Source organism: Cyprinus carpio, chromosome A25 (assembly GCF_018340385.1).
Source record: "Cyprinus carpio isolate SPL01 chromosome A25, ASM1834038v1, whole genome shotgun sequence".
Lineage (NCBI taxonomy): Eukaryota > Metazoa > Chordata > Actinopteri > Cypriniformes > Cyprinidae > Cyprinus > Cyprinus carpio.
Window position 1 is genome coordinate 3,505,440 of NC_056596.1, and position 13,965 is coordinate 3,519,404.

The 13,965-nt window shown below is 36.5% G+C and overlaps 1 long non-coding RNA gene across 2 annotated transcripts in view; it reads left to right on the forward strand.

Moving 5' to 3' along the window:
* The first annotated feature begins 347 nt into the window (after positions 1-347).
* LOC109075544 overlaps positions 348-13,965 on the forward strand; it is an 80,515-nt gene continuing 66,897 nt past the window's right edge. For both annotated transcript variants that reach the window (XR_006153583.1, XR_006153584.1), the window contains exon 1: positions 348-429. This is a non-coding gene — a long non-coding RNA (uncharacterized LOC109075544). The remainder of the gene's footprint in view (positions 430-13,965) is intronic.

The following is a 13,965-nucleotide window of genomic DNA, read 5'->3' on the forward strand; positions in this document are numbered from 1 at the left end:
TTGGAAGATGTGCTCTCTTCACGAATCTTCACTAGATTAAAAGCACTTTAAGATCGAGCTCTCTCCTCCATCAGATCTTCGCTGGTTCTGTGGTTTAAAGCTCTCAGCGCGGGGAAGGGGAGGAGACACACACACACACACACGCACATCAGCTCCGTTCCTCCGTTCGCGAGTAACCGGGCAGGAGGAGGCGAGCGCGATCAGACCTCCAGGTGTGTGTAGATGTATGTGTGTGTTCCAGTCACACCTGGATGCATCATGTGATCAGATACCTGGGCGTGGAGCCATAGTTAACTGTAATCACAGAAAACCAGAACCCCTGAACCTCAGATCTCTTGAACATACCCTCCCTCCGCGCGTGAACTTTCCGTGCACCGGGAATCTATTCCTCTCAATCTAAAGGGAATCCGCGGTCTGGACGCTGCCGAGGTGAGAGTCTGTGTCTGTGTCTGTGTTTGTGTTTGACGTGGAATATTGTGCGTTAATAGGCTCCCTTCCAGCAGTTCTCGGCTGTGTTCGGTTTCAGACGGGACGCGTATCCCGGACTGAGACGCATGTTGCATGTGAGATGATGTAGCGATTGCGTTCATGTGTGGTCGGTAGCCGTTTTAACATTCGTTAATCGAAACTATCGTTATTTATGTCCTTGGTAGCTTACTTTTGTTTAATATTAGTAGGTAATGTTTTATAATTTCTCTAGTAAGTATTCAGCAGACTCTAGTATGCAGTGTACGAACTAGTGTGTGACTTTTAGGAGGGTCTAACGTTACCGTTTTCGGGATGCAGTCGGTTCTCGCGCAATAACGCCAATGTCTTGTAGCTAACCGTCAGCTATCTTGAAGACGTTTTGTGTTTGTTTGTAAATATATGTTGAACTGATTAGCTACTTAGGCTACTTTGTCTATATACTGTCCGATAATGATAACGGAAAGTGCTCGAGCGGCGTATTGTTGCTATAGGAACGTCAAGTGTCACCCGGTTAGCACCCTGACTAACTTGTAGGCTTATCTACTTTCGTGGTACTGAAATGTTATGTAAACCTATATATACTAGTATGAAAAATTAATACTTAGTTTACTTAGACACCTAACTTTTGTTTTGACTTATTTTGAGGGGAGCAGACAACCAAAATTACCAATTTTCGCGCCCAGTTAGTAACCTATTCGTAATAAGTTAGGCTACTTGGACTAATATTACTTTTATGGTTTCTTAAACGTTTACAAAAGCTGTTAAAACGTACATATATCCTGCAGTAATGATGACTAGTATCCAGTCACTATCACAGTAGTGGTGAGTAACTGTTCCATTGTTGCCGCCAACAAATGATAGTTTTTGCATTTGTTACTAGTAACAGTTTCAAATTTAGTATTAACTATAAAGTGTCTTTTCTGGTTGACGAGTATCCGATTCTTGTGTGTCCCGAATACCATGGTGATAATTTGCAGTTGTTTTGAGGTAAGTTATTTATGGCTAGTCTTTTTCCCAAATATTTGTAGTGAAATTAAGAAAAAAATGCCAAATTAACAACCATTTTTTTTCTCAATCAATATTTAAATAAAATAATTAATTATACAATAACACAATATTAGAATACTACTAGTTATGACCTTGATTTGTCTTATTGGACATGATTGATTTTTAATAGGTTGGATCTGGTTTATAGTGTTTCTTAATCTTTGCTCTGCTCTTCTAAGTCCACAGTGTTGTGATTCACAACCACTAGTTGTCTGTTCTGTTTGTATCGGGTTAAACTGTGCTTGTCTAACATCAGAGGACTCTGTATTCTCTGCTCTTCCCCACATTATTCACTTGCATCGTATGTGCGCTTGAGTGCAGAGTACAACAGGTCCGGACAAGCTCTTTCTGTGTCTTTAACTGTGTAAACCCTGCTGTTTGTCTCTGCACAGTGGCTCCTTTCAGCCAGAGCTCTGAAGTTGTGCGTCTCTTACATTGTACCGCCTTGTTGTGCCTTTAAATTGCGTCTTTTATTGGGCTCTTCCTGTATTTCTATGCAGTGAAAGGGAGGAGACATCCCTGGGGATTATCCTCATTAAATGCTTTTAAAAAATGCGACAAATGTAGTCCAGATTAGCCGGGATCGTTCTCCATGTGGGGGCAACGGAGCCGAGGGTGGGTGCGGTGTGGTGAAAAGAACAACCCCAACAGCGGAAGGCAGCATGTTCATAAATACACACCATCTGCACACACACACACACTCCACGTAGCCGGCGTGAAATCAGGTCCTGTTCCCGCCTACAGCTCTCGGGCTTATCTGCCGTCCTGCGAGCGTTTAGAATAGAGCAACTGTCCCTTATCTGAGCTGCAAAACGCGTGATGAATGTCCTCTCCGCACGGAGCTGAATGATTTCATTCACCTTCCGAACTGGTCCCTGGGTTTTTTACCGCTCAGAAATCATCAATTACCCACAATCACCTGCAGGGCTGTCAGCGAAAGCACTTGGCCGGAGCACTTGTGTTTATCAGAAGCTAAATAAAGAAGTAGCATTTGTCTGATGCTAGCCTGGAGGAAAACAGGATGGTGATGTTTAATGTCATACATTCACTTTTTTCCTCTGCGGCGGCACCCGTGACTTCCTTTTTTCTGAGGGGCCTGGTTTTCTATCAACAAAGAATCATTCAGAATAGTTTGCCAAAGAAGAAATGGCACCGTACATCTTTTTTTCTCCCCTGTGGTTTGACCGATTAAAGGGCTTTAAAGCATGTGCTCATGTAGCCAGCTTGAGTCTGGGCGTCTTTGGCCATTTTTGTTGCCTTCAACATGTCAGGTTGCTCTGCACTTAAAGTAATGCATGCTGATATTGGAGATTCTTGGAAAAGTCGGATGCTTTTTCTCGTACCCGTGTGTTGAGTCTGGCTGCTCTGAAATGGCCTTCTTGCACGGATATTCTGAACAAGTTTGGCAAGTGTTTCTTAACCCAATCCTGATGTTTCAGTGCGGAGAGCGACACTCAAGCCTCTACTTTAGATTCTTCTAATAGTTTTCAATTTAACAGCGCATGGTCTAATAAATAGGTAAAGTAGATGTGATGGAATAAATTGTGACACTTCCAGGTTTTCTGACCAACTGCTGCAAGTGACAGACATGTTGTTTACTGTAAACCTGAATGCTTTGTTTTGCCCACAGCTAAATCTCATTGGACACTCCCACTCCACATTTATGCGTGATTACCAAGGTGTATTTTTTATTTTTTTGATGATAAAGTCATCAAATCATAAAACACAGAATCCAGAAAAATTTAAATAGACAACTCTAAATAAATAAAGACACTAGAAGGACATTATTATTGTTAATTTCATTTTATAAATGATTAAATTCCTTTTTGTTAATTTAAATTTAATTATACTATTAAAATGGAACAATTATAATAGAAAACATGGACTTTGGGAAAAAATAAAACTTATTTCACAGAGTCCTGTTTCTATTATACATGCAATATGTTTGATTAGGAATGCACAATATATCTGTACCATATCGGTTATCGGCAGATATAGTTTTTTTTATTTCAGTATATATATTTTATATTTAATTGTGCATGCTTATTTCCTCAATTTTTTCATGTTAAAATTACAAATAATTTAATAACATTGCTAAATGTAATATTTCGTATCTAAAAATGAGTATCCATTTTTCATATTGTACTTTATAATGTTGGGATGGCAGTTAGTGTTTTGTTTTAAATAATTATTTACAAAATTTTAAATAATAATTTAATTAATAAGAAATTATTCTGTATATTTGTACTTTTTTAGGCTAATATTTCTATAGCACATTTCACAATATATAGCACATTTTTAACATTTAATTAATTAATTAATTTATTTATTTATTGTTATCTGCCATTATTTTTTAGACATTTTCAGAACAATTTTTAATATCTTACTTTATAAAGTAATAGTTTAGTTATAATTAAAGTGTAATTTTAATATTATACTTTATAATGTTGGAGTGCTAGTTATAGTGTTATGTTTTTAATTTATTTAGACAAAATAATATTAAATGTTATTAAAAATCTGTGTATTTTTAATTAATTTTTTTAAATATTTCTGCAGCAAATTTCAGAAGAGATTTTGATGCAGTATACAAGCTATTTTAACATTTATTAATTGTAATCATTTTTATAGCAAATTTCAAAATAATCTTTTATGTGTAAAATGAGTAAAAATATAAACATTAGAATATATTTTTATTTTTTTATTTTTTAAATAAACAATAGAATAGATTTTTATAGCATGCAAGTAATTATTGGCTATTATTACTATTATTGGTATCAACCATAATAGTAATTTTTTATATTTTTTTTAATTGTCATTTTACGCTGTCAGCAGCTCATTGTCTTTAGGCATGTGAGTCAGTCCTAAAAGGTCTCATCTTTGGTTTAATCTGGCTATTATGCCATCTTGATGATGTGTGAAGTCGAGTGAGTAGTTTTAAGTCCCCCAATCCCCCTAAGAGCTGAGTTACATCAGATTACAACAGCATCATGGGAAATGATGGGCATAAGGTGAGATTGCATTCATTCTCACACTTGCTAATCAACAGCTGGCCACGGATCTGTGCCGCCTGGGGATTTTTATGCAGCATACGGCCTTAACGTTGCTCCAGCGCCATATATATACACCTCTGTACGCTGACTACACCAAGAAAGTCTTCTTCCCCATTCTTGTTCTTTCACTTCCTCCATCTTTTTTCCTCAAAACCTCATACCATCTTCTTACTGGCAAAAAACATTTACCCCAACAAAAAACAGATCAAGCAAATGCATCAAAAAATAGAAAAAAAAAAGTCAGTGTTCTAGGGAAAATAAGATACTGGAATGTGTGGGAGGGACTTTTGCACATGCACACAAAACCTTCGCCAGCAGGAAAACAAGATCTCCGGCTTTTGCTTCAAAGAGTCTCGTTACAAGCATAACATGCTTTCAGTGCGGGCTGAAACTGTGGCATAACATTACAGCCAGTGCTCTCCCCCTCAAGACAGAGCGATGGCATCCGTGTCAAAGCCAAAGAAGTGCTCTACTGTATGGATAGAGATTTGGCCTGAACCCAGGCGGGCGCTCCCTCTGGAGCAAATGGGGCAAGCGGGGATTAAACCCGGTTCGTGAATAAAAGGAGAGCCTCCATTGACAGCCTTAATTAGTCTAAGACTTGCCTCATTCTGGGAAACTGCCAGGTCCTTGACTATTATAGTGGAAAATCCAGTCTGCTTCCACTTGAACAGCACCAATTCCAAACACGGCCTTTTGTTAGATTAGAAAGCAAGTTTTTAGGCACGAGCTGTTACTTTTCTGTGTTTGAAACTTGGGTTGAGTGGCGTAAATCAAGAGTTCAAAACTTAAATGAGGTTTCAGAACTGTGCAGAAAGCCCTGCAGATTTTCACAGACTTTGACGCCTGTCATTCAGATCTAGATAGTTTTTTCCCCTTGTGTGTTCAAAGATTAAATATTTTGGCTAATTTCATAGTGCCCAATAAGAGAGTAGTGCTCAGGTTTAACACATTTTCACTACAAAATTAATTGTAGGGATGCACATATCAGCACCATATTGATTATAGACTGATTATTTAAAATTTTCCCCGCTATTTACTATTTTTGTATTAATACTGTTTTAAGGTATTCTTGTTATTAAAAATGCTTTTACTGTAGCTACCAACAAGAGTGTAAGTCTCAGCTTTAATACATTTGACCATGTTTAAATTAATAGAAATGCATATATTTAGACACACTATCGATTATAGAATTATTATTTAAATTCTTTACATCATTTTTTTTTATTTTTTTTTATTAATATTATCTTAAGTTATTCTTGTTATTAAAAATGCTTTCAAAAATCCATAAAATTGTATTACTAAAATTCAAATACATTTTACCACGTTTAGTATTTATTGTAGAGATGCACATATCGGCATCATATCGATTATCAACTAATAGCGACTTTTTAAAATGTAAAAATTGTTTAATTTGTCTTTTTAAAATTCTAATTGCTATTGAAATAGGTGGTGTATTTCAAAAGGAATAATTATGTTGTGATGACAAAATTTACATGAAGCGTACACATGATTTGTTTCAGTATTTATTTATTTAAGTAAGTAAAATATTGGCCATTTATCGGTTATCCGCTATGTGAAAATAATTTCCATGTTGGTACACTTCTTATCCATAATTTGCCTTCAAAAATGAAAACTGCACCAAAATGTGTCCGCAGAATGTGTCTGGGCCTGCCTATCATCAGAATAAAAATCAGACTTGTCGGACAGTTTGATGTTATATTAAGGCTGCCAAAATGTTTCCAGCACAGTTTAACTAACGGGGGGGTTGGGGTATTATTTCATAAGCTCAGGTGAACTGAAGCGTGTTTTATTTATCTTTGCACGGGGAGAGATTTTACGCTTGAACCCATCTCAGTCAAACGGATAAGTGCAAAATGATAGATCCCCGTGATGTGCGTGACATCGGCGTTCCCTTCACCTTTGTTTCTGTTTTTTTTTTTCTATTCCAGCGAGGAGTTCAGTTGGGCACTGAAGGGTGTAATTCATTTCTACAGATCTGAGTTATGTCTTGTTCAATCTTCAAAAGCGCTTGCCTCACACGGAGATTGCTTTTAATTACTGACGCTATACTTCTCATAATGTGGGGTTCCATGTGGCGGCGATGCGGGCGATGTTTGTGGGGTTTCTTAGGGTGTTGAGGAGGGGGAAACTCTCCAGGTTGTTAATTAAGGAATAGACGAGTCCCGGTGGACCCAAAAACGCATGAGTGAAGGGTCAGATATTTGCCAAACAGCTGGAAACCAAGGTCATGGCAACCTGAGCGAAAAAGACGGAAATGAGGAGGGGCAACCTGGCAAGAAGTCTGTGAGGAGTTGAGTCGGTTGCCAAAGGAGGAGGTGGTTGCAATATTTTATTTCAGACATTAATCCGAGGCTTTACGGTGGCTTTCCTTGGACTCAAGTGTGAAAGACACTCAAAGAAAAGCAGAACTGGTTCACACAGTATTTTCAGCATGTCTTAAAAGCATGGCGCGGTATCATGGGAACGCTGTTGTTTTTCCATCCTTATTGAATAGACCAGCTCAGGCCAGCATGAATATCCTTAAATGCTCTTTTTTTAATATATGGTTTTTATATGATTATGAACTGCATGGGCCTGGTGCTAAATTATTAACAAGCCATAGGCTGAATAGGAAAATTGCATTTTTGTAAATACATAAGCAACAGCAGATGTGTGTGTTACCAAACCCAAACAACAGGCTCGGGGTGGAATATTTTGTTATTAGAAAATATTGGAATTTCTCACAGATAAATAACCACTGACATAAGTATCTGTATCAATACAATAACTTTAACCTTATTTTGTGTGTGTGTGTGTGTATATATATATCTATATATATATATATATATATATATATATATAAATCTATCTATAATATATATATATATATATGTTTTAATGTTGTATTTTATGGTTATGTTGCATAAATTACATATTTTTAGATAGATTTTTTTATATAAAACAAATAAAAAATACTGGAAATATAATTGTATGTATTGTATGTAATAATGAATTATTATATGTATAAATATGTATGATTTTATTTATAATTTGTATATATTTTTACATTTTATAATATATTATAATATTTACATATTATACATGTATAAATTATAAATAAATATGTATATAAAACATACATTTATATATTTTATATACATTTATGTAAATTGTTTTAATATTTGTTAATATTTAATTATTTTTAAATTTGTAATATTTAATATAAACTGAAAACCAAAAAATCACATATCTTTATATACATTTCCATAAATTATACTTTATAACTTTAATCTATCTATCTATATATCTGAAAACTTTATATATAGACTGTAAAAATATACGTGTCTGAGTGTGTATATATAGTAGGGCTGGGAATCGTGTTCGATACAAGTCAATGCAAAGACGCGATAGACATCCTGCGGCGCGGATGGAGCGCTTCGGGCATTTGACTGGGTGTGAATTGCTGGAGTTGAAAAATCTGAACTTTGGCTAAAAATTCATGCCGTGTTAACCAATCAGGAGCTTGCTCTAGTAGTGACGTGATTATGATGTAGCGAGTTGAGGCAGAAATCCAAAACAACAACGGCAAATGTCAGAGAAGGACTAGCCGAGTCGAGACTGCTCTCATCGATAAACATGAGCACTGAGCTCCCGCTGATCACGTGGAGCTGACCGTCTCCGAAATCGGCGAAACACATTTTTAAATAGGCGCTGTCTTTATAAATAAACCGCATATTTGAGTTTTAAACAACTACATTCTCGCCTGAAATACTATTAAAACTACATGACACTATAACAGTAATATTTGGAAAATTATCCAAATAAATGGTGGTTGAAATCACAATGCTGCGTGAACTCAACTGGCAGAAGCCCCTCCAATGACGTGAATTTGCGTCTGTTGTGAAGTGAATTTCACACGCGAATGAAGACAAGCCCACTCTCCAATGAACCCACCAAAACCCAAAATAAAAAATATCCAAACTAAATCAAAATAGGCATAATTATCCAAGCAAGTCGCGTCTGGTGTGAACGCACAGTAACGCATGTTCGTCGTCGGAGAGAGGGCAGGTTATGAATGCGTAAAATGAATGACAGATGAGCAGCGAATGAGCTTCCTCTGTGTCAGAACAGCGATCACGGAAGAGAAAAAACAGGCAGCTAATCAGTTTGCATAAATCAGTGGAAAGTGAATAGAAATGATTCCATCTAAGCTATGCGTTTTAAAACAAAAACACACTAGTGTTAACGTAGCCTATAGGGACATTAGTCCTGAGGACATCATCATTGAAGAGAAGGCTTGTCTGTCTCCTGAAAAAGCGGACAAAAACCTCTACAAATTTATTTATTAATTTATTTTTTTGAGGTAATGTAATTTTGTTGAAATGGATTTCATAAAATTGGTGTCGAAAAAAGTATCGTTCAGGAACCGGTATCGAAGTCAAGGTATTGGTATCGATATTGAAATTTTTTTTGAACGATACCCAGCCCTAATATATCATGTATGTGTATATATAAAGTAACTTTTCAAAAGGAATATTTATGTTGTGGCTTTGCCAATAAGGTTTCTGGCTTTTTTGCTTTTAGAATTATAAAATAGACCTGCAATCCATCTGTAATTGAAACCATTGTTCTGAAATGAGACCTCTAATCTCCCCTTTCTATGAGGTTATGACCTTTTATATGCGATAACGCTGATGACAGTCATTTGTAATGTGGGGAGATGAGTCAATACTTTCAGACTAGTAGTGGTTCTGGTGCCTGTAGCATGTGTGGGGACCCAGACGTGTGTTTGGAGGTGACCCTGACGGCTTTAGCAGCAGGCCGCGGGCTCGTGGAGCTGGAGGGGAAGACTTGTGCTGCTCTGGGACTCTCTGCGGAAACATTCCAGAGCTGATTCTCGTCCAGGAATTCCAGTTATGTGCATGAAACCAGAGAGACAGAGAGGCCGCTCCGAGACTACGAGGCCTTTGATTTTCGTGTTTGTTGTTTTGCTTCCTGATCTCTTTAACGGCACTGGCATCTGAGTGTCTCTTTTCCTTCCTGCCTTTTCTTTATAACGTTGTTAAAGAAAAACAGTGTAGTATATGCACTCAAAAGTATTTAGGCATACATTTAAGACTTGAATTAAACCAATATACTAGATGAGATGCATATTTGTCAGTCATATGAATGAAGCAGGTGAGGTTTCTGTGATAGTACTAATAAACTCAGTGTTTTTTTAAAAGCACAATAATCAGTTTTATATATATTTTTCATTAATACAGTTTGTTTTAATCACATACATTTTAGTTAATTAAATGTTGCTTGTTCAACAACTAGCTGGATTTTTTTTTTTTCACTAAATAAATTTAATCGTTTCACAATAGATTTATGCTGTTTCTAATCTATTTTTTTTTATTTTTTGAATAAATATAATGCATCACATTGTTTATTAGTTTGTCAAAAACTATAATTTTTGTCTAACACATATGCATCACATTGTTTATTAGTTTGTTAAAACTGTGTAATCAAAATGCAAATTTGATATGTTACACATTTTTAAATTTTATACCTGAACACGCCCCTGACTGCCATTGGTCAGACAAATGAATAGCCCCGCCTCCAGCTCTAACCATTGGTTGAGCCAGTGCTGCTCTTGATGTTCAAACCAACAGACTTTTGTCTTGCTTAAAGTCATCTCAGCATATTAAACTGGGACAGAAGGAAGCATTTTAACATCCAAAAAAATTACACACTTCAGCTTTAAATGAAAGAGAAGCATGTAAATGAGTCAAAAACACTTCCTCCTGGCCTTTTTGCTTTATTCATATTCTTTTCCTAATTTTCTTGTTCCTCACAACTCCACGGTTTCACTTCCCTTCTCTTTTTCAGTCTTTTGTAATGCTCTCTGTTTGTATTTTTCTCCCCCTCCCTTATCTGACTGTCGCGGTGCCTCGGGCTCAGTATCTGTTCTCGAATCCGTGGCTGGCTGATGGTGTCGTTACAGCTGTGCGTCTTCAGTGTGTCTCCAGCTGTCCGGGTGTGCGTAGCCTGATCCGATTGGACACGCACCCCACTCCATCTGACTCATCTGGGTCGAGACTCAGCCACATTGACCCGTGGCTCTTTATATAAACACACATTTCTCATGCCTGTCCTGTTTACACTTGTTTACCAAAAGTGCTACAGGTACTGTAAATACTTTAAAATTTACCATGGCACTAATTTGTGTACCATAGTATTTACATGGTACTTTAAATATGCGTTGGATACAAAAAAGTACCATGTTTTTTGGATATGTACCATGGTACTATTATAATAATTTGAACAAATACCATGATATTCTTAGAATTACTGTAGTACATGTAAAAAACAAACAAAAAACAGTAGTGCCATGGTACCTTTTAGCAAATACCATTGTACATAAATTACAGTACCATTTCAGGGTATCATAGTATTACTGTTTGATACCACTACAGTATTGTTGTGACGATGGTACAACATTGCTTTGGTACATATGTCCAAAAACATGATTTTACTATGGTACATGAATTTCAGTACCATGGTATATTTCAACATGTCATAGTATTACCATCTGATACCTTTACAGTATTTGTGTGAGAATGGTACAAAATTAACTTGGTATATGTCCAAAAACATATAGTTTTAGATTTTGGTAAATACTCTAGTACATGAATATGTGTACCATGATGTATTTCGAAGTACCATATTATTACCATCTGACACAAAACAGTATTTTATGTGGAATGGCGCAATATTAATTTAAATGATACATGCTAAATATGTCAAAATGCTATGGTAGTAGCTTTGTATTTGTGCACAAAATATGGTAATGCCATTGTACCTTTTTGTTACCATATATTTCTGATACAATCTTTTTGATATGGCACATATGTGGATTTACCATAAGCAAAGTAAGACTGATACTTTTAAACAATGCTTGCTAAGTATGTCAACATGCTTTGTTTTTAGCTTTGTACATACCCAAAACACCATTGTAATATCAGGGTATTTTGCAAGAATATGCTGAATACACAAGCATCTCTGTGTCACTTTGATGTGTGAGATTTATTCTTTTCTTTTGTGTATTTCACATCCCAGGTCTTTGCTAATGCTATAGAATCCTTTGCATTTAGGCAGCTTTCAGAATTCCGATTTAACATTTAGCAAAGCTTCAGTCTCTTTGGACTAGTTTCCTGACTTCCTGACTAAAACAAACGGCTGCCTTTAAGCAAATGACATCACAGTCTGTGCCGCAGACCCCATAAACATGTCTAAACACATGCTAACAACCGCTCACAGATGCTAAAAACACTCCACTCCGCTTTTGATGCAACACCACATAGTTTTACACATAAATCCAGGAAATAACCCACTTCTCAAACCCACACACAGACAGTTCCTACTTCATAGTTAAGGTGTTAGCATGTGCTTGAGGTTAGCATCATTTTAATCTGTCGCTGTTCAGACATTTAATTATCGTGATTAGCTTTAGAAGGGCTGTGGTGGGTCCGGGAAGCATTACGACTGAGCTCTTGGCTCCTGAAAGCAGCTATCATACGCTGTTGGCGCTAAGCTAACACATGGCTAAATGGGAAATAAGCATTTTGCTTTTCCAGATGCTCTCTTAGGAAATGCGGGCAGGCTGGTCTGCATGAGATTAGCTTGTTTGTCTGCGAAAACGGCTAAATCAGTTTTGTCATATTGTGGCCTACCGATCAGATTTCGATATGATATATGATACTGATCATACTGAGTTGAATGCTTGAATGTTGAATGTTTATTTGCAGTAATAATAAAAACAGCCTGGTTTTCATCATGTACTTTCACTACCTTAATTTGCATAACCTCTAAAAAAAACTAAAAAAACTAAAATGACATTCAATCCTTAATGTGACTGTTATGGATGTATGCAGAACATTTACGGCTCATATCAGCATTCTGTTAACGATTCTGTTAACTTTCCTTTGAAAAGTAAAGTCTGAAAACTTCTTGAATGCTGCTGGTGAACATAAGTCAGAAGCTTCACCTGAAGTTCTTCAGTTTTCCTGCGGAGATGCTTTTATTGGTCTGGGGGTGGATGATACTTCACCATAATCCACAATATATTGTGTCTCCTCTCAGACATGCTCAGGGTTTTAGTGTGAGAAATTTGAATCTGAGTTGATTATGGGGTTTTTTCTCAGAGTTGAGAGGTTCTTCACTGCTGTTCTTAGACTTCAGGTTATTTGACAAGACAAAAAAAAATATTGTTATGACTTGAATCTGAGATGAATCTGTAGATTTGAAAAATGCCTGTTATGAGTATTCAATGTACACATATACTGTAAGTACTAATGGAGTTCTTAGTTTGGTCTCATTAAATATCAGCTCTGTCTGAGATGTTTCTCCTTAAAGGTCACATTGAGACCATTAATGACATACAGTATGAGTTTAGAGTTAAAATGAATACAAATAGCAGCTCAGATCATTTGGTATTGTATCAGAGTTCATATCTGATGTTTGCTTGAAAAAGTTAAGATCATTTGGAATTGGATTTGGGACTTAAGTTCATATTCAGATCAGTGACATTTACTTCTTGGAAAAGTTTGAGATGATTTGGGATTGAATTTGATGAGAACTGTTTGAATTCATATTGAGATCTCTGATGTTTCCTTCTTGGCAAAGTTTAGGATCAGTTGGTACTGGATTTGAGACTTGTTTTGAATTTATATTGAGATATCTGACATTTGCTTCTTGTAAAAGTTTGAGATTGTTTGGTTATTGGGTTTGAGACATTACTGACAGTTGCTTGTTGGAAATGTTGAGATCATTTGGTATTGGGTTTGATGGGAAGTATTTGGGTTCATGTTGAGATCTCTGATGTTTTCTTCTTGGAAAAGTTTTCACGTTGTTCAGATCTCGTCTGAAGAAAACGTAAGATTAAGCATAAAAAATGTCCATTTGCTCTATGCATTATCTCAGAGAAATTACAGAGATTACATGTGCTTTTTTCTGTCCCATAGGCACTTTTAACAAACTCCACTCCAATTTAAAGCATCCAAACAGTGCAGCGGCTGGATTGGTGGCGCAAATTCAAGCTCCAAATTGGGTCTGTGCTGGCCACTTTCCTCAGTGACACCAGATCTCATTAGAAATCTCCCTGTAAGCTCATTAAACAAAACGCTTGTGCTGTGTGACATGCAGTCAGTGACTGAGAGAGTGACCAGAGTTTATCCTGAGGTCTTGTTCAAGAGTCCCAGACAAACGGGTGCTTTGTGAAGCACTTTTGATTTCTACCGCAATGTCCTGTCTTTTAAGTACAAGGGTCAAAACTCCTGCTGGGTTAAATGGCTTCTATAAGCGCACGCTTTAAGTGACTAACTAAAAATAACGCTGCAACTCCAGAAGTAATTGC